Source organism: Felis catus, chromosome A1 (assembly GCF_018350175.1).
Source record: "Felis catus isolate Fca126 chromosome A1, F.catus_Fca126_mat1.0, whole genome shotgun sequence".
NCBI lineage: Eukaryota > Metazoa > Chordata > Mammalia > Carnivora > Felidae > Felis > Felis catus.
The window spans coordinates 128,297,728-128,317,842 of NC_058368.1; the positions used below are offsets into that span (position 1 = coordinate 128,297,728).

At 40.7% G+C, this 20,115-nt stretch overlaps 1 protein-coding gene and 1 pseudogene across 5 annotated transcripts in view; both read right to left on the reverse strand.

Annotated features, from left to right (window-relative positions):
* Positions 1-19,656, reverse strand: part of PDE4D (phosphodiesterase 4D) — a 1,455,129-nt gene extending 1,435,473 nt beyond the window's left edge. For 2 of the 5 annotated variants that reach the window (XM_045040042.1, XM_045040038.1), the window contains exon 1: positions 19,568-19,656. The gene's annotated coding sequence lies outside the window, so the exon portion shown is untranslated. The remainder of the gene's footprint in view (positions 1-19,567) is intronic. The other 3 variants (XM_045040044.1, XM_045040052.1, XM_045040058.1) reach the window with 3 other exon arrangements.
* Positions 221-10,279, reverse strand: LOC123380797 (annotated as a pseudogene).
* Positions 19,657-20,115: the final 459 nt, after the last annotated feature.

A 20,115-nucleotide genomic window follows, 5' to 3' on the forward strand; every position in this document is an offset into this window, starting at 1 on the left:
AGATGCAAGGTTCAATCTGACAAACCATGAGATCATGACCTGAACCAAAATCAAGAGTTGGACACTTGACTGAGTCATACAGGCATCACAGAAGTATACTCATCTTGATGAGCACAGACATGGAATTACTGAATCTCTATATTGTACACTTGAAACTAATATAATACTGTATGGTACCTATACTGTAATTAAAATTTTTTAATTTTTCAAATAAAATTGAGTGTAGCCAACAATTTTAATATTTTTTTCCAGACCCAACTAATAGACTTAGTTTCACCATTTTAAAAATTTCTACAATTCATTTGCTTTTGCTTTTATCTTTATTAGTGTCTTACTCTGTTTTCTCTAATTCACATTTCATAAATTCTGCTTTTGGGTATTTAAAATTCACTAAATTCTTAATTTTAAGTATTTAATGCTATGAATTTTCCTCTGCAATTTGGCATTGCTTTACCAAGATCTCAGTCTCCAATATGGTGTTTTAATTTTTGTTAATACAGAGTTAATTTTTCTGACTGCTCAATCAAAGGACAGTATAATGTTTTCTGAGTATATAGTTTAATGTGTATCCATTAGAGCTATCCTACTCAGGTCATTCAGAGTCCATATTCTTTCTTTCTTTTAGCTTTATAACTATTGGCCGTAGTTAATAGGTAAGATTTAAGTTTTCTGTTATTTGAACATTTCTATCTATTCCTATATTTTCTGTAACTTTGGCACTGGTTTTCATGACAAAATTTTTAACACATTAAGTTATATCACGAGTTACATCTTTTACTATAATCAAATGTCCTTTGTATCTAATTTAATGCTTTTTATTTAGAACACAACCATATAGTTATGATTGTTGCTTTCTCTCTCCCTCGCTCTCTTGGCATTTTCTTTGTTGTCTGTTTTGTTGGCTTGGGCCGCCCTAAAAAAATACCATAGACTGGGTGACTCTAAAAACAAAAATTTACTTTCTCACAGTTTTGGAGGCTACAAAGTCCAAAATGGGGGTGCCAGCATAGTCACATTCTGGTAAAACCTTCCTGGCTTGGAGACTGCCACCTTCTGCATCTTCCCATGGCAAAGACTACATTCTAGTGTCTCTCTTTTTGCCAGGGCACCAGCTCTATCAGATCAGGGCCCCACCCTTTCAACCTCATATAACCTCAACCACTCTTTAAAAACTATCTTCAATATATAATCTCATAAAGGGGTTAGGACTTCAACATATAAACTGGGGGGTGGGGCAGGTTGGGACATGACTCACGCTAAAGCAATCTCTGCCCAACTCTCTACACCTTCAGCCTTTCTGGGCTTCACTGTTCTACACGTCTCCTATATTGCATAGAACTGAACTCCACATTCTTTGTAAATACGAGTCTCTTAACAGGTGAGTGGGACAATTTACATTTATTGTTAAGGTTATATGTTTGGTCAAATTTGGGGACTCATTTTGTTGTTTTCTAAGCCTTTGCTTTGGGACATGATGGGAAAATCTTACAGGTACACATGGCAGAGTAAGACGTGATCAGTTGAAAGTGAAGACAATCTAATCAGAAAGCTTTAATATTTGTCAGCTAACATTGAGGCTCAAGTCATGAGTGGGACATGCAGGAAGGCTGAAAGGGATGGTAATTAGTATTCCTCTCCTTGTTTATCCTCTCCTACTGAAGAATCCACACCAACCTCCTCATAACCCTACTCAAAAGCAACCATGTCTGCACAGGCCTCAGAAAACTCCCCTTCCCCCATGCTATCACCCACCTACTAGTGAACCAAGGGACACTTGGCATTCACCAGGTCATACTTGTGGTCCAGGCGAGCCCAGGCCTCAGCAATGGCTGTGGTGTTGCTCAGCATACACACAGCTCACTGTACTTGGGCCACATCTCCACCAGGTACCACAGTGGGGAGGCAGGTAATTAGCACCAACTTTGAAGCCAGTGGAGCAGCAGTCCACAGACTTGATGCTGCACAGGTCTTGATGGGGGCATGGCAGCAATGACACCTTTAGGAACATGATGCCACAGCATGACAGGCAGCAAGCCATGTATTTACCATGGTGGAGGTTACATTTCACCCCCTGGTTGGCTGGCTCAAAGCATGCATTGGTGACCTGTTCTATAGAAAGCTGTTCATGGTAGGCTTTATCAGCAGAGATTACAGGGCATATGCAGCCAGAGCAAAGTCGATGCAGGGTTAGGGCACCAGGTTGGTCTGAAATTTTGTCAGATCAACATTCAGGGCTTCATCAAATCAGGGAGAAGCAGTGATTTAGGAATTCAATAGCAAGGTTTCTAGAACAGACACCACAGATGGACTCATTGCCATGAAGGCAAAATCAGACTGCTCCATGGTGGGATGGGTAGTGAAGATGGAGTTGTAGAGCACAACTACATCTGTGGACATCTGGGGGGCTGGGTAAATGGAGAACTCCAGCTTGGACTTCTTCCCATATCAACAGAGAGAGGGAAGTGGACCCAGAACCAGCTCCCCCTTCAAAGCTGTGGAAACCAAGAAACTGTGAAGACATGTGCACTCATCAGCCAGTTTCCAAAATCGGCCCAAAACAAGGTCAATGATCTCCTTGCCAGCAGTGTAGTGCCCTAGGGAGTTGTTATTAGCAGCCTGTGAGGACCTGCTCAGGGTGAAAGAGCTGATGGTAGGTGCCAGTGCAAAATTCATCAATGATGGTGGGTTCTGGATTTACAAACACTGCCCTGGACACACGTTTGCCAGCACCCATCTCACTGAAGAAGATGCAAGAGCCATCCCCTCCCCCAGTGGTCTTCTCACTTGGCATCTGACCATCAGGCTGGATGCCATGTTCCAAGTAATATGGCTCCCAGCAGGCACTGCCCATCTGACCACCAGCCTGGCCAACAGGAATGAAGATGCCCTCATACATGGTGGCTACAGCTTAGCAGGCACCGGCTACAGAAGCAGACACTGGGTCCTGGTTACTGTTGCCAACAAACTAAGAGTCAATGTAAGTCGCACACTCGGGCACTCATATTTTATGTTCTTATTCCCTTCTCTTGATATTACACTGTGTAATCTGTTTTGCTATAATGCCACCTTGATTTTTCCTCCTTTTAATAGGTTTTTTTGTTTGTTTGTTTCTTTGGTTTTTGGTTTGTTTGGTTGGGTTTTTTTTTTGTTTTTTGTTTTTTGGTTTTTTTTGCCTAAATGAAAGACTTTGTCTTCAAGGGCCAGTAAATGTTCTTGGATACATGTCAATGCTAATCATTCTGTATCAGTTTTCTCTGGGCCACAGTGCAGCCTTTTCATTTGGAGATTCAAGTCTTATTTAATTTTCCAAAGCATTTTACTGAGTATCATCTCCAGGCTTCTTCTTAAAGGATACCAATAATGCATACACTGCAATTCTTTTGCCTTCCAGATCTTTCGGATTCTCTTTCATCTGTTCTATGTTTGTTCATTTCTAGTCTATTTTTGCTTGCTTTTCTTAATCCTGTTCCCCTCTTCATCACGGATGTCAGTAGTGCCTGTTCTTCTTTGCGTTTATTCCAAGGTGCTTGCATTTCAATGGCGGCTCTATTTTTCTCTTCTGCTTCCTTCCTGAGCTCTAGAAGTTCTTGTTTCATCTCCATCTGTGATGTCCCTATTATTTTCCCCAAGCTCTCACTTGCTCTGCTTACACCTGTTTTGTTAACTTGCCTTAATTCATAGCCATTTACTTACTCATCATTTTCAATATCTTGGTGGCCACTTATTATTGTGAAGAACCCTTTCTGCCATACATACATCTGTCCCTCCCCCATGCCTTTTGTCTTATACCATCTTTACATGGAATCTGTTCTGGTTGCCTTTGTGCACTCACCTGTCAATTACATACACTCTTCTGGGACTTTGGAACTAGTTCATGTTGGGAAGGGGCAGGGCAGTACTTCCAGGCTAGCAGAAATTCTCCCTGGTTCAGGGAGAAATGCATCATGACAAGGTTGTATATGCAATTAACTTTAGCTTTTCCCTCTCTCCAGCCAACAAACACAGGCAGCTACAGCGCAAGGCATAACTTGGCTTCTCTTCCACCCACCTCACCAGGAGACAGACAAAAATGGCATTTCTACAGTTTTTTTTTAATTCAATTCTGCCTTTCCCATTTCTGTGTGATGAAGTAAGGTCTAGGGATCTAGGTTCCCTACCACCACAAGTAGATGCCATTCCTATGATTCCAAAGAAGAAGAAATTGGTTTTGCCCCCTTAGAACGCCATCTGTGTAAGAAAATGTTTTCCTTCCAACTGTGTCTGAAATCTACACCTACAAACACCCCTTCCGGGAGCCTTCCTGGAGCTGTACTTGATCTTTACTGCATTGGCAGCTCTCCACATGTATTATCTTTTGCAGGTTAGTCTTTAGTTTTATCAAAGGTGACATTCTTATTTCTGCCCTCCGTTTTTCTTTCTGGAAAATTCTAAAGTATAGAAAAATATCTTTAGTATGTCTTGTTAAATCAAAGCCCCAGTATTTATAAAAGGTATAGATTAAAGTGAACACAAAGATTAACTTTAGGGGGAAAATGTGCTGGCATGTAGACACATATCCTGAGAACTGATCGTGGAAGGGAGGGAACAATTACTTTATCAGTACCTCAGCTGAGGATAAAAGAACCCATGTTCGGACTATGTATATGCTAGTCCCTCCCTGTAAACTCATTTCCCCCTAGCACCAGTGTTTTGTCTTATACCACCCCTTCGAAACTTTGGTACTCAAAAGGTGGTCCGTGGACCAGCAACATCAGCCTCAGATGGGAGCTTGTTAGAGATGCAAAATCTTAGGCCCTAATAGCTCAAATAGCTCAAAATAGGAATCTGCATTATAAAAGATTCCCAGGTGACTCACATACACAGTAAGTTTGGGTAGCAGCATCTGGTCTCAGCTCTAGTATCCCTTCCCTCTGCTGACCCAGTCATCTGAGGCTCCTTTGTTGCACACTCCAAAGACATTTCTTCTGAGCTCTCACTCTGTAATTATCCATTTACTAGAATATGTTTAGAAAAACATATTCATCTGTATGTCCCCCACTAAGGTAGTGCCAAGCTCCCTAACTATCCCACAACCAATAAATATTTGCTGAATGAGTAAGTGCATGTCTACCATATTCTATTTATGTCTCAAACCATCTTCAGTGCCCATTGGCCCTTGCTCATTCTCCCTTCAGTGGCCTCCATGCATCAACTCATCCATGTCTATATCCACCTGCTAGAACTGAGCAAGGAAACAAAGGAATGAATGGTATCTCAGAAAATCCAAGAAATCTCATCATTCAGTGCCATTTTCCAACATCTTACGTACTTGTAAACAGCACAAAGAGATCCTGTTACCTGAGTGTTATTTTGGAAAATCTAATCATTATTCCTGTGTGGGAAGGGAAGACATTTCCCTGGCACTGGAGCAGACACCCAGCGCCCACAGCCCCAGCTCAGAGAGAATGTGCTGCAGCAGGAAGGTCCCAGTGACAGAGGAGGGGCCAGACGGGGTGGGAGACACTGAGAGGAGCTTCCCCTGCTGCTGTGCTCACACTCAGCTCCAGTAGTGCAATTGTTCCTGTCTACTGCCCTCACCAGGTGTAGGGGAAAGTGCCATTCTCAGCTGCAGGGGGCTGTTTTGATGAGCAAGGAATGAAAAGTGACAGCTTGAAACTAGTTTCCCTACGTGGATAATTAAACCTTTACTAAATATAGTAAGTTTAAAATGAATGTTCACAACACTGAAACAGAACATGCTAATTCTAAAAATACAGACTCCCTTGCTGTGGAAGTCCTCTCAGGAAAAGGGGACAGTGAAGTGCAACGATGATTTCATCCCTCCTGACCTCCACCCCCTACCCAGTGAGCCAATGTGTTCCAAGAGGAGGGTCACCACATGGCAGGGGGAGAAGCCAGAGCTGTTAGCAGACACTCCATGAAACTCTGAGGAAACTAATGGTAGAAAATCAAGGAAGGAGAAGTGATAAGGCAGAAGTGCTCTCTGTGGGATCCTGCCTGGCACCAAATTAAGCCAACAAGCTCTTGTTTTTTTAATCAATAAATGCAAATCTCGAGTTCGTATGGGAAAGAAATTTCATTAGCTTTGCATTGGAGTCCATGATGCATTTTGTTAGAAAGGACATTCCAGTAAGAAAAACTTTCTTTGAGGAAAGTAAACTTTCTAGGGAGGAACTTTCCTGAACAATTTAATCACAGATGACCTTGACTCTCTATGACCTCAAAAGCGATTACACCCAGATCTCGAAGAAAGCTGTTCTTTGATCATAAAATTCTCCTTTGCAATTTACGTGGTGTAATAACCTGTCAACAAAGCTTCAAAGAGTTGTCTTCACTTGGTATTCTTGTCTTCCCAACCTGCTCTCTCTGGAGCCCACTGTGACCAGAGTCAAAGTGTGCATCATGGGCATAATGTCCCCATGTTGTTCCTTCCAGTGGTCAGCCCCTAGTTGTGCCAGGAGCACGTGGCAGGGCTGGTCACCCCCTTCCTGAAAATCCTCACCTTTCACTCATCTGGTTCTCGATCCACCATTCCCTCTGATTCTCCTCTGACCTCAATAGGGACAACTTCACTGACACAGAAAGTTGCATTTTGTTGATATGTGACCTCATCTTCAGTGACCATCCTTTCTATTTTTGGAAGGCTTGAGTTTTCTTCACAGCAAAACCAAGTATGTGAATATGATACTTTGCTCTTCCAAAACGTAATGTGTCACAGAAAGTCACAGTGTCTCTTCAGAAGGCACCATCCTCAGGGGTCTCAGCACTGCTACATCCTCTGTGGTTCAACCTCAACCCTTCAACTTTCCAGTCTTCCCTCAGCACCAGTCCAGTGCAGTAGCTCAGGGGCACAGGTCTACACAACAATAGCCAGTTAATTCTCTCCTGGAGAGAGGGGAACTCAGACATCCACATAAAACTCTGGCTACCCTCAGCCCAAAGGGTACAAAGCCGAAAATTTATTTCCTCCATAAATTTCTGCCATGAAGTTATTTGTACTGCTTATCACATCTATACTTATAGATGTGACAACTAAGAAATTATTCCAGAAGAGAAGACAGCAAGAGTTTTGGTGTGTTTTTGTTTGTTTTTGTTTTTGAAGAATTGGGGGCAGGGAATGAGGAGGATTTGGGGCCAGGAAAACTCTTTTTCAGGTGTATAAGGGGCTACTGTGCTCCTCCCACTCTGTAATTCTCAATATAACAATCTGCCATCCTTCAAGGAAAAAGGCCATGTTCACAGTAAGCTCACTTCACTTACTCCTGTTTTAGCACTTGTGACATTCCTGACCTGTCCTCCAACTCCACAGGCAATAATCAAACCAGATCAATTGCAAGAAATTACAACAATTTTACACATTCTGAAACTAGCTGCATGACATTTCAGTTGTTTTTTTGTTTTCCAAATATATCAATCAATAAATTAGACTTTAAAGGAAATCCTGGTTGTTTCAAGAAGTCTTTTACCTCTGTGTGAAAATTACTTCATCTGACAAATGCTCAGCCATCTTCTGTAAATGGTAACTCATTTGTTATCTACAAGTTTATAGAGCTAAAGAATTCTTTTAGCATAACTTACATAAAAGACATTCTTAACCTCTAAAATTTAATGGGTGTTTTATATTGTGTTTACTTTTTCCATGGGAGCCAAGAAAGAAATCTAGCATGTCTGACACTTTTAAGAGATGTGCTTGTTCTGTATTCTTAATCCAATTCAAAATGTTCAAAGTTCAAGAGAAAGTTCTTAAAAGGAAGTAATTTCAATGTATATTTATGCCACAATGACATTTGTAACATATGTATTATATAATGTATAATTTATAATTTCTAGAATTTACTTTGTAAAATTTTCAAATAGGCTCTATCAATATTTATGAAAGGGTGGAAGGAGTTGAGATATTATCTACTTTTTTTTTAAATACTCCCCTTTTACAAGCATATGGTCAGTTCTTTGTCCATTGTCTTAGCAAAGTGATAAACTGAGGCAGAAAGCAGACAAGGCCTCTGAAATTTCCTAGCATTGATTTCTGAGTATGTGTGTGACAATAAACACTCAAGGCAAAGAAAATGAACTGAGGTCTTTACAAAGTGTCTGAGGCAAACTAAAAAGGAAAAGAAAAGAATTTCTCACCTCACCCTACCACCACTCCAGAAGAAAATAAAAAGGCTTCTCTACAAAGGAGAGCAGAGCCTAGGGGCCAGGGTGTCCTAAGAAAAGGGTCCCCCAGAAAGACAGTGGCTGCAGCCAGCCTCCATGCAGGGATTCCGGATTCTCAGCCCTTCAGAAAAGTAAGAAACTGTATTGACACAGCCCTCCAAGTAGAGGATGACTGTAATAAGACAAGACACCACAGTAAAAATGCCATGCAGACAGGCACGGAGAGTGACTGGGCAGGCTTCTGCGAGGCCCAGGGACTCAGGACCAGGACCACATGTGTAGACAGTCATTCCCCCCAACAAGTGCTTAGGACCAAGTCATCGTCAACATTATCCACATTTCCTAGAATCTGGGCTCCAAGTGTGAAATGAGAGAAAAGGTCGACCCAGCCCTGACTGCCATTGTCAGACACAAGCAGAATGGGGGGTGAGAAAAGAAATTATGATGGATTATAGGGAGAACACCAGCATATGTGGACGGAAACTCATACCCACTATCAAGGAAATAATCTTCATAATTTGTTTTTCAACTAAGCAGACAGACAGTGACCTTATTTATTTCATTGACCTTATCCACTTTTATTGCATTATGAAACTGGTACACTGCGAGAAAACCTAAAATCTACAAATGTTTATGTTTATGCAGTATTCTCACTACTTGAAGGTCAGGAGTCAAAGTTTATGATCCCACAGATAAAAACATTAAGACATAAAAAGCAAACAAAGCAGGTGAGTGACAGAACTGAACGTAGTTCTGTTTTATTTTTGATATATCGTGTCGTCCTCAGACAGTATTCCAACCACTGTATCATGAGACATCCTAATGGCCAATATAAGTATTGTTTAACTAACTGTCTGGCATCACTAAGTCTAGAGACATTTGCTTTCTCTTGCTGAACGTAGCCACAGGGGGAAACCCTGCTAAAAATCAAACATAAAATTTAAATGTAGGTTGTTGAATTTTCAACTTCAGCAGAAGTCACAATCTTGCCCAGGCTCTTATGTGAAAATGACAGCACGGATTTGGAAAGAATGAAGTCCTAGAATGTGGAAAGACCACAGCTAGTTATACTGAAATGAAACTTACAAACCTGAAGGGCCAGGTCCCCCTGAGTCCTCCCTATCAATGGAAGTAGCCTGCCCTCTTTTGTCTGGGGACATCAGCCTCTTGTAGCCACTCTCTTCTCCAAAAGCATAATTCTCATCAGGCTTCAGGGTATCAGGCACACAATGTAACATGGGAGCAAAGAGCTCACTCTCCAAAAGAACTCAAAGATTTTGCTAAATTATTGGCATAAATCTAAGAAATACACGTGGAAGTAGATTCTAAGAGTGTTAGAACAGGAGGACCAAACAATGTTAGATTGGGCTACATTCATTGATAGGAGTGTATTTACTAGAGATTCTGAATTTAATGTGTTAGCTCATGTAAAGAGAAATGGCTATAACAACTGATGTGGCTGGTTGACTGAAACTTGGTCTCAAAAGTGGTCTACATTTAATGAGGTTGAAATATCAGGGAATACAAAAGCTTAGGTAGACAGGGACGTTCAAGCAGATTTATCATGTGTTACCTGCAGAGTCCCAATTATATTCCCCAAGGCCCAGAATATACTCACTTCATTAAACATTGATAAGTATATAATTGGGTAGAGCACCTGTATCCTCAAAAAGGATTGCTCACCTTGCAGACCAAGAATGACCATGAAGAGTTTCATTGATGGGAGACCCCTGATGTCAATGGGAGGATAGGATTCCAGAGGAAGAGAAGGCATGAGGCGGCAGTTTACCACCAAAGACCAGGAGAACACACTCACAATGAAGGGAACCAGGGACGTAATGGTGATCTGTTAACAGGATTTAGCAAGAAAAAACTCTAGGTCTGGTGGCCAAATACCTGGCTTGAGTTGAAAGGGAAAAGGTATGGGGAAGACTTCTCAAAGAGGGCATAGTGGGAAGAAATTTGTCTTGTATGTGAATTCCTACCCAAGGGCATCCGCTATGGAAGTTCTTTTAAAAATTTTTTTTAATGTTTATTTTTTAGGGAGAAAGAGAGATAGAGCATGAGCATGGAAGGGGCAGAAAGAGAGGGAGACACAGAATCTGAAGCAGGCTCCAGACTCTGAGCTGTCAGCATGAAGCCCTACATGGGACGTGAACTCACAAACTGCAAGATCATGACCTGAGCTGAGATTGGATGTTCAAGTGACTGAGCCACGCAGGCACCCCATCTATGGAAGTTCTTTAAAACCATGCTGGCTGACACCAGTCACATTCTTTCCCAAGATATTCCAGTGTTACTCAAAGGCCCCCTGAGCTTAGTGGCCAGAGTATCAGGGTTGGAGGCTCTGAAAAAACAAACTAGATCTCTCCTTAGTAAGGCTGACCTGGCTACAATTACTGCCTATTTTCTCATCAGCCAATAGCAGAGATCAACACTGAGCCCCTGAGGTGGTACCATTTACCAGGGGAACCAGCCAGCCACCTGGTAACAGCTTCATTACCTTGGACTTATTTCCTTTAAGGAGAGGATGGGGATTAATCCTCACTGTACTAAACGCATACGCTGGATGGGGGTTGGTCTTTCTGCCCGTAACACCCCTGTAAAAACCACCCATGTACTCAAAAAATGTCTCATCCACCATCATCGTATTCCACACAACACTGCTTCTGATCGACTTATTTCATAGCAAATTAAGTACAACAGTGGACTTATGCCCAACTAATCCTATGTTATTTCCATCACATACACCATTGCCCAGAAGCAACTGGGCTGATTCAAACCCTGGATGGCTTACTGACCACTCAGTTATAGCTGTTTGGGACAAAACACTGTGAAAGACTAAAGCTCATGCCTTGACTCAGACTTCATATGGTGCTCTCTCCCTCATAACCAGAATACATGGAACTGGAACTTAAAGGGTGGAAATAAAAGCAGCTCTTGTCACTAAATACCTAACAATCCTTTTGCAGAATTTTTGCTTCCCTTCCCAGCCACTCTGAGCACTGCTGACTTGGAGGTCTAAGTTCTCAAGGAGGCAGCACTTCTACCAAGGGACCTAACAATGGTTCCATTAAACTGTGGGGGGAAACGGCCACTTTGAACTCCTTATGCCACTCAGTCAACAGAGAAAAAAAGAAGTACCTCTATTGGCTGAAATGATTCTGTTTACCAAGAGAACTGGGGATGCTACTAAACACTGGAAGCAATGAGGACTATATCTGACATACAAGGGACTCTCTGGAAGCAGCAGCAAAGTTAATGTTAAACTATAGGAATCAACTTTTTCAAAACTGCTATTATTGAGAACTCAGACCCTTACAATGAAGGTTTGGGTCACTCAGCCAGGTAGAGAACCCTGATCTAAAGGCAATGAGAAAAAGGGCAGGCAGTAAAAGAGACCAACCACAGATAGTAATGACAGCCTCTTAATTACTGAAATAAGAACTGTATAGTTTGTATTTTCTCTTTGTATGCTGTTTGTAGGATTTTATATTAACCATTTTTCTTTTTTCTTCCTTTCTTCCCTTCACTATTTTATATATAAGTTGTTTAACTTAGCCTGTAGATAAGAGAACACCCAATGGGATTGTGACTGAATTTGGAAAATAATACAGGCAGCTAAGGATACAAATGGTTGTTGAGATTTTATGTCTCCTCATTCAGAGGAAGGAGTGAGAACTTCTGCACTTCTCTGAAGAACAGAGCTGGCTTTGTGATGTACAAAAGTTCCAATGTGGGGGTGCCTGGGTGGCTCAGTAGGTTGGGCATTAGACTTCAGCTCAGGTCATGATCTCACGGTCTGGGAGTTTGAGCCCCGCATCAGGATCTGTAGAGACAAGAACCTGGTTTGGATTCTGTGACTCCCTCCCTCCCCCACTTGTACTCTCTCTCTAAAACAATAAACATTAAAAAAAATTTTTTAAAGGGGCACCTGGGTGGCTCAGTTGGTTAAGTGTCCGACTTGGGCTCAGGTCACATTCTCACTCTTTGTGGGTTTAAGCCCCGCATCGGGCTCGGGGCTGAGAGCTCAGAACCTGCAGCCTGCTTCAGATTCTGTGTCTTCCTCTCTCTCTGCCCCTCCCCCACTTGTACTCTCTCTCTCTTTCTCTCAAAAATAAACACTAAAAAACACTAAAATTGTTTTTTTTTAACATTTACTTATTTTTGAGACAGAGAGAGACAGAGCATGAACAGGGGAGGGGCGGAGAGAGAGGGAGACACAGAATCTGAAACAGGCTCCAGGCTCCGAGCTGTCAGCACAGAGCCCAACGCAGGGCTCCTACTCACAGACTGTGAGATCATGACCTGAGCCGAAGTCGGACGCTTAACCAACCGAACCACCCAGGCGCCCTGAAAAAAAAAAAAAAAAAAACACTAAAATTGTTTTTTAAAAAGTTCAAATATTTATCAAAGGATGTGTGTGGAGACTAAGGTGCCATAGGAGTTCACTGCCAGTTATTGATTTATTACCTCCCAACTCCAGATCCACCCTTCCCTGCTCTACTCTACACCCTGGGAACACCTCTCCCTGGACAGCCGGTGCCATATTCTGTTTAGTTGGTACAATTCAAGGGGAGAAACAGCAAGGTACAGCAGAATGAACATTCTTCCATTCTTCCTGGGTCTTCTGTCACCAGCTGCATGTAGGAGACCCAGTGGCACCTGCCCTCAGGCAAATTTCATCAGCTCCCAATGAGAGCTTCCAAATGAGTTTCACTTCCATCCCAGGAGACCTCTTTCTTGCCAGCAATATGTAGAACATCCAGTGGTACCCCTCTTCCAGCAGATTTGCCAAACCATAGTAGGCACTTTCCTGCTCATAGTACTAGACCGCTGGCACCCCAAAAGACAGCTGACTGTTCAGCAGCCTTGGCCGCTGACACTTGAAAGAATTGCACTAGGCAGCGGGCTACACACAGCCTGTCCTTCTCCAGTAACATCTGGATCTCAGCCTTGGGATGAGGGTGAGTGAACCATCTCCAAATGAATTCCTTCCTTGAGGATTGACTGTCAGCTCTACATGGAGTAGCCACAGATACTTTATTATGTGGTAGTTATCGTAGCTACTTCCTAACTTGGTATTCGTGTTTTTTAGAGTGTAATCTACCCCTTTTGTAATTAAACAGGTTTTTCTAACTAATAATTCGCCATATTAAATTTTCCCTATTCAAATTACTGGTGTGATTTTGGTCTCTTCTCTGGACACTGAGTGATACAGTTCCCTTGAAGAAAGAATCCCCTTTAGAAAAGTTCTAATTTTTCTAATTTTTCCCCCCACAAATGAGTATCATCAAAACATTACAGCACTTTGAACAGTATGTTTCACAGTTGGGATTATAATATTTGCCTTTAAAAAAAAATGTAGTGTTTATTTTTGAGAGAGGGAGACAGATCGAGTGCAAGCGGGGGAAGGACAGAGAAAGAGGGAGACATTGAATCCGAATCAGGCTCCGGGCTCTGAGGTGTCAGCTGACTGAGCCACCCAGGCACCCCTAAAATTCAGAAAACAGTCTGACAGTTGCTCAAAATGTTAAACATCCAGTTCCCATATAATCCAAAAATTCCACTTCTAGGCAACACATGCAAGAGAAATGAAAGCATACACCACACAACTTGTCCATGAATGTTCATAGTAGCATGATTCATAACAGCCAAAAAGTAGAAACCATCCAAATATCCATCAACTGGTGAAAAAAATGTGGTATACACATAAAATAGATTATTTAGCCATGAAAGGCATGAACATAGGGCACCTGGATGGCTCAGTCGGTTGAGCATCTGACCTCACCTCAGGACAGCACAGAACCTGTTTTGGATCCTCTGTCCCTTTCTCTCTCAAAAATAAAAATAATTTTAAAAAATCAACATTAAAAAAGAGGGAAGAATAGATTTACATGTTTTAACATGGATGCATCTTTAAAGTTTCATGCTAACTCAAAGAAATCAGAGCCAGTTATCAGAGACCATACATTGTAGGATTCCATTTGAATGACACTTCAAGGACAGAGTGATCTATACAGACAGAAAGTTAATTAGCGTTGCCTAAAGCTGGGGCAAGAGGAATGAGCAGGAATGGGGACAGACAGCTAATGGATATGGGATTTCTCATGGAAAAGTTCTCAGATGGTGGTAATCTGTACAACTCTGAAAAATATGCTCAAAACAGTGAACTGTACACTTTGAATACATCAATTTAAATATATGTGAGTTATGTCTTAATACAGCAGTTTTGAAACTCTGCCTTCTAAAAGTGGCTTTCGCTCTGCCAGCGTAGCTCCTGAAATGTATCCAAGGGAAGCGAAAATAAAACCAAGAACTAAACACAATAAATCACAAAAACTTTTAACATTTTATCTATTCCTTGGTTTCATTTGATGTGCTTTTAATAAAAACTGTTTTTGAAAAACATCTGAGAGGAGAGTGGATGACTTTTCTCAGAGGTTTTGTAATAGGCTGTTTCATCCAATTGCCTGAAGGGTATGCTTTGTGAATGTGATTTAATGATTCTAAATCAATGGTAAAGATCACCTCAAAAGAGATAATAACCAGGAAAGTGTGATGGAAAATGCCACAGGGTGTCCCTCTGGTTCCAGCTCTTTGAAGAGAGACTAGAGCTTTGGAAGGCACCTTCACCACCCTGGACCTCTCTGCTCATCTGTACTATCAGCATGTTGAGAGAAATGGTCTCTGAACATCTGTGTCCCCAACATTCTGGGAGAATGAGATTTTGTTCTGGGGTGGGGGGGGGGGGTGTGGGGAATGTAAGCAAATTTTGCAAATGAAAGTAGACTTCTGTTGAATACTTTGGTGTGATGGCCTACAGGAGTATCAGATATGCCCAAGGCCATGGTCCCTCCAGGGTCACCATAGAGGCTCTTCTTTAGGAAACCAGACAAACATCAAGGACAGGCTAGATGGCAATCAAAAAGTAAACTGGACTCTTCAGATTGAGGACCTTTGAATGAGGTTACAAAACTTGCTGTACTTGTTGCCAGTTTTCCTAAGTAGCTAATTCCTTTTTTTTTTTTTTTAATAAAAGCTTCTGTAGTTATTCCTGGTTTTAAAAAAATGGGCAATTTTGAAATAATTAAATCCTTTATATAGTTTTCTTTCACATTACTCATCTATTCTTTTGCTCCCTGAGGATCTTGCAAAGCAATGAACCTCAGGAAAAGTACAGGAAAATACAGTTACTTCCTTTCTCCTATTTCTTCTTTGTGTGCAATGAAAGATTCCCCCTAAGAGCTCTCCATCTTAACTCCAAATGGACAAGCTAAATCTAATTCTAATTGCTACTCATATTAACTAATCTCACATTTAAATCATGCTGATGCCATTTTATCAAGGCTTTGAAAATGGCTTAAGCAATTTGTTTACTTCAGTGAACGGTAAGCTAGCTGTTGCTCAAGGATTCTTCAATTTTAATTTTATTGCTTCAAATTTCACCTCCCTTATTTTCCTAGGTATGCACAATGGTCAGATGCTCATTGAATGAAAACCTTCAACCCAGAAGACAGAAAGGGGACTAGACAACCTTTATCGGATATAAAATAAAAAAATAAATATCCATTATTAATATGCTTTCATATGTACAATATAGGTAGAATTTATATGTAGAATATAAAAGTATATCAAGACATGTATAGGATATTTGATACAGATATACATTAATGCCGTAAGATACAGACATACAATAAAAAGTAAATACTTCTTTTAAATGAAAAAAATACAACAAAGTACAAATGTGTAAAAAGTGATAAAAATAACAAGTATTAGAAAATTTGGGGAAAAAAATGTATTTTTATTAGTTGCCTGATACATTTCTAGAATACTTTTATTCCTACGGTTTTAGCTGAATACTTGCTGGGTGCCTTGTCCTAGGACAACATTTTACAAAACATTAAGAACCATCTCTTTTGTCCATTGTACGTTCTGTTGGGTTCTCTGTCAGTATGACGGGATCATGATTCTGGAAAAAGTCATTAAACATTGTTGAATGAAATATTGCTCACCCTAACAAGTCTCAACAAAAAAGGGCAGGTTGTATCAAAATCAATAACCTGGTCATAATGCAGTCTTGACATTCACACCCTTCTGTTGACTATAAAACTTGGCTGTATCTACAGTGTCATATTCATTTTCCATCTGCTTTTTCACTTTCTGCTTGAGGAGGTCCTGGTTCTCCTAAACATCTGGATGGCTTGCCTTCAGTTTTTTTAACTGTAATTTTTGGTTATCTTGTTTCTTTGCCCTATCTTCATGATTTTGAGCATCAGAGCTTTTAGTTTATATAGTGACATGGTTTTTTAATTGTGAAGCTTATGCTACCTTCTTTCATCCAATTTTTGTTTTTTCTCTCCCTCTAGGGAGACTTCTTTCATATCAATAGTGTCATAAATTATTTAATAACTTAAATAATATCAAGTATAAAATATCTAACTTCTACAACATAATTCATCTGTCATCAGAACCTAACAAAAACAAGAGCTGGCAAACTCTTTAGTTAATAAAGGGTCACATAGTATATACTTTTCAGCACTGAGGGCCTTACAGTCCATCTTAACGACACAACTCTACTTTCACAACACTAAAATAGCCACAGACATTATGTAAATATATGGCCATGACTTTGTTCCAGCAGTAACCTGGATTTGGTCCCCAGTCCATAGTTTGTCAAACCTTACCCAAGAGCAATTTTAATGTTTGTTTATTTTTGAGCGAGAAAGACAGAGCACGAGCAGGGGAGGGGCAGAGACAGAGGGAGACACAGAATCCAAACCAGGCTCCAGGCTCAGAGTTTTTAGCACAGAGCCCAACGTGGGACTCATATTCATGAACCCCCTCAAACCCACTAACTCCAAGATCATGACCTGAGCCAAAGTTGGACACTTAACCAGTTGAGCCATTCCGGCGCCCCTCAAATCAGTTTTCAAACTGCTGCTACATTCTATTGACCTACACAATTACTCCTGCTACCAATCTCCTCTAACAATTCTTAGATTGCATACACTGACTTATTGGTGAATATTAGGAGTTTGGTCCCTTCGACACTTCTTTCTTCTGTTTTCCTTCATTGTTGGCAATAGGGTGAGCCATTTCCTCTGGAACCATGCAATTTCAGCAGCATAGGATACATGGCAAGTGCTGAAACAATCCAATACACTAGGAAGCTTAAAACACGTGAGCTCACATACATACTATTTGCAGTATAGCAACAGGTTTGGATCTTAATCAGAAATTCTGATAAACTCTATTTTGTACATTTCCTCTCAAAAAATCTATGTATGGTGCACTGGTAACTGATATGCAGTAAATGTATTGTTTACAGGAGACAATTACCATTTGACTGGAAATTAATGAAAACAAACTTAGCAGTGTACAAATTGGAATAGTTTCCCCAGACTAACTTCTGGTTCTCTACCTTTTTAAAAAATATTTATTTTAGGGGCACCTGGGTGGCACAGTCGGTTAAGCGTCCGACTTCAGCCAGGTCACGATCTCGCGGTCTGGGAGTTCGAGCCCCGCGTCGGGCTCTGGGCTGATGGCTCAGAGCCTGGAGCCTGTTTCCGTTTCTGTGTCTCCCTCTCTCTCTGCCCCTCCCCCGTTCATGCTCTGTCTCTCTTTGTCCCAAAAATAAATAAACGTTGAAAAAAAAATTTTTTTTAAATGCTTATTTTGAGAGAGAGGCTACTTGGGATTCCTTCTCTCTGCCCCTCTGCCCCTCCCCAATTTGTGTGCATGCACTCTCTGTAAAAATAAACTTAGAAAAAAAAAACAGAAAATAAACCGGTTTACTCTACCAAACATCTCCCCCAAAATGTTTAAGTGAATAAAGCTGCACCCAAGTTCACATAGTTGGTGGTATAGGACATAATTCTGCCCTATCCTCTGTGTAGTATATCTTCCAGTTTTATGAAGACTGTACATGAGACAGTCCAAAAGAAGAGTTTTTGAAACCACTCAAAAACCTTTGAGTGGCTCACACTCAACCATGGTGGCTCACAGAACCCTGTAATGTAACCTGCCAGCCCCCAGAAATAAATTACGATACATGTAAGTCAGCATTTTCCAAGCTATGGAAGCAACAATTCTTAAAATACAATTGTGAGTAAAAGTTTTATGTTCATTAAATACACACAAACAAGATGCATAGATTGCTTTAAAGCAAAAATCTATTTTTTTTTTTACACTCTAGGATACAAAGTCCCCGAAATAAAGACTAGAATCAGACTTTCTCATACTCATTATTATGCAATAAAATCAGGAGAGTCAGCTCTGAAAAATAGGTAGATCCATCAGTCAGAAATTTTCCACAGGGTAAATTTGTCAAGTACAAATACTGTGGGTGCTTCATATATGTTATGGATAGAAAATAGGGACTTTTCCAACCCAAACTATTGTATAAGAAGGAAAGCTATGTAAATTTCTTCCTTGGACTGCTGAAGCACAGCAGGGGGTGGGAAGCGGTGGGGAACAGTAGCCACCATTCACTGTGAATGGACTTTTGCCAGACATGGTGCAGGGCATTCTAGTGATATTAGCTCACTTAATCCTCCTCACAACTCCATTATATAGGCAAAGAATGTTAAATAACTCCCATAGGTTCACAAGTTAAGATATATACTTCTACAGAACTCACAGACTCAAATCACAATAGAAATTAGAAGACATTTCAAACTGACTTACAATAAAAATAAGACCTATTAAAACTCAACTGAAGCTACTAAAGCCGTGCTTACAGGAAAATTTATAGCCTTATAGGCATTTATTAGAAAAGATGAAATCTGGCTGCAGGCTAAGTGTTTATCTCACACAACTGAAACAAGAGCAAATTAACACAAGGAAACCAAGTGAAGACAATAAAGATAGGACATAGAAAACAAATATACAATACAGAGGTCAAAAAAGCCTAAAAACATGTTACTGATAAATAATTCACTTAAAAAACCTAGGTGAAAACGAGCCCACAACCAAGCTCCTGGGCCATGGTCTGCTCATAATCTCCATGGGGTTCAGGGAATCATGAAGTACATCATTTTTTAAAAAGCAACTCTGACCATTTGTTAAAGATAGGACCAAAACGGTAAGTCAAGTCTGCTTTTACAAGTGGATTTTGACAGTGAAATCACTGTTATTGCAACACATTTGCAGAGAATTTTTTGAAGCCCACACCTTTTCTATGTTAAAGTAGCTCTCAAGTGTTTTATAGGGTAAGAGCCCTTAAAAAGTCAATTGTAGCTTATGTGAAATAATATATTTCTTATACTGAACAGAAAACAATTAGGTTACTGTTTTAATGCAAAAGAGAAGAAATTCATTAAATAACATTATGGGATCAATAAATTTAGAAAACTGAAACGCCATTTCACTGTTAAAAGCCTAGGTGAAAGGAATTGTATGTGCTTACCTGAAATGTTCCCCCAAGTCCTCACAGAATACTCCGAACTCTCCCATATGTGGCAAAAACTAATTCTACGACTCACTGCACTGGTTTCTCCCTTTTATTTAGGGGGTTTACAAGCCCATTGGAGCATAAACTCCCGTGGGTCTCGGGGTGTGGTCTCGCGACAACACCATCTCTATCACCTGGGACTTGTTAGACATGCAAATTATCAGGCCGCATCTACAGAACCAACCTTAGCTACAGAACCAACCTTAGCAATCTGGGCTCTAACAAGCCCTCCAGGTGATTCTAATCCACACTGAAGTTTGAGAACCCCTGCTCTAAGGTAAATTGAGAAAGACTTCCAGAAGCATCTCAAAATAGCATCTCCACCTGAAGCTAAAGGAAACGCACAGGGCTCTGCCCATCCACAGGTGTGGGCAGTTTATACAGAGCTCTTAATGGCTCTGACTAAAGCAGGAGCCTAATTACCAAAGCAGAAGCTTCCACAGCGTCTCACATAAGATGGGTTCTACCTTGCAAAAATGTGCTGTAAATAGCACTTCCCTGCA